The 1545-nt window shown below is 37.5% G+C and overlaps 1 long non-coding RNA gene across 1 annotated transcript; it reads left to right on the plus strand.

Annotated features, from left to right (window-relative positions):
* The first annotated feature begins 282 nt into the window (after nt 1-282).
* Nucleotides 283-1040, plus strand: LOC107081475. Its single transcript, XR_001481079.1, has 4 exons — nt 283-419; nt 564-706; nt 792-829; nt 935-1040. It is a non-coding gene; the product is annotated as an uncharacterized LOC107081475 (long non-coding RNA).
* Nucleotides 1041-1545: the final 505 nt, after the last annotated feature.

Here is a 1545-nt window from a genome sequence, read left to right on the forward strand (position 1 = left end):
AATATAATATACAAGTTTCACTTTTTAAATGGAATTACTGAAATCAATCTACTTTTTCATGATATTCTAATTTTATGACCAGCACCTGTATTATTTCCTCAAAATTAACAGTTAAGTTTGTGTTTGCAGCTTTAAAACATGCATTTAAAGGTTCAAAGGATGCAAATATTTAGACTTCTTCATTTGCTACTAAATAAAATGTTGCGTTAGTTTTCTGTAAATGGTGGCTGCCTTCTATGTTACCACCTCCGCTGATTCTCCATCTCTCCTCCTTTTCTCTGCTGTACTTCTCGCCTTGTTTACTCAGGAATGAGGACCGGGAGTTTGCCCCAAGGCTGAAAACGGCAGAAAATGCAAATATCCAGCCTAACCCGGGCCTCATCCTGAGAGCTGAGCCAACTGTCACAAATATCCTCAAGGTAACCAGGCCTGGACAGCCATGCACTGTGCTGTAGCATAAGAAGTGGAACAATCAATGCTTGACTGACAGTATATCACATCAGTAACTCTGAATTTATTATTTAAAGGGTAAATTAAATATTTTTCGTCTTGGTGTTCTTTAGACAGTAGATGCAGACCATTCAAAATCCCCAGAGGGGCTCCTGGGGGTTCTGGGACATATGCTGTCAGGGAAGAGCCTGGATCTGCTCCTGGCTGCAGCCGCCGCCACGGGTAAACTCAAATCCTTCGCCAGGAAATTCATCAAGTGAGTATCTCAACAATACATCATAACCAAGGTTACGTGTCTTAGATGGCAGTTTTTTTAAAAGCTGTTTTCTACCTTCTTTGAGGCTCAATGAATTCCCCAAACACATCAGCGGTGAAGGATGTGAGTTTATTTCTAAAATCAACACCTTATGTGAGATTTGAATAAAAACTCATCCTAACTTGATGATCTCTTTAATTTTTATTTTTTATTGTTTTTGTCTTTTAGCCAAGCCTGCATCTGTTCGAGCTCTGCTCTTTGACATTTCCTTCCTCATGCTCTGTCATGTTGTGCAGACGTACGGCTCAGAGGTGAGTTCTGGTGATCAATGGAACTATTTATTATATCAAAGCCGTTCTGGGTCTGATTAAATAATTTAGCTCCAGTTTCCTAGATTATATTAAAACATTACAACATACAGTTTCCCTAAATTTGTCTGAAATAATAAAACCAAGGCAAAGTTTTTGGATGGGAAAATAAATCTCCCCTTTGAAACAGCTGAATTTGACCTTTTTATCTGAGCCTAAAATAAAGAGTCAATGTTCATTTAGGACACTAGCTATCTTAGTTTTTTTCCCACCAGATGGCGCTACTTCCACCAAATGAAAGGATTCAATAAGAATTCTCCGCTCTATGCTGCTTTCTGCAAGGCTGCTGGAGGTGTTGCTGCTGATGTTGGATAATATTGTGTGTTTAGAAATTTATCACCATGTTTATTAAAATGTATTTTTTTTTTTTTTATTAAAACTGAGTTGATCTTTTTAAACATACTGAGCTTGAAAGATTTAAAATCCCACAAATCCATATTGCTTCAATTTGTACAGGAGCAAAAATGTAAT

The sequence above is a fragment of the Cyprinodon variegatus genome, unplaced genomic scaffold (assembly GCF_000732505.1).
Source record: "Cyprinodon variegatus isolate N-32 unplaced genomic scaffold, C_variegatus-1.0 Scaffold5348, whole genome shotgun sequence".
Taxonomy (NCBI): domain Eukaryota; kingdom Metazoa; phylum Chordata; class Actinopteri; order Cyprinodontiformes; family Cyprinodontidae; genus Cyprinodon; species Cyprinodon variegatus.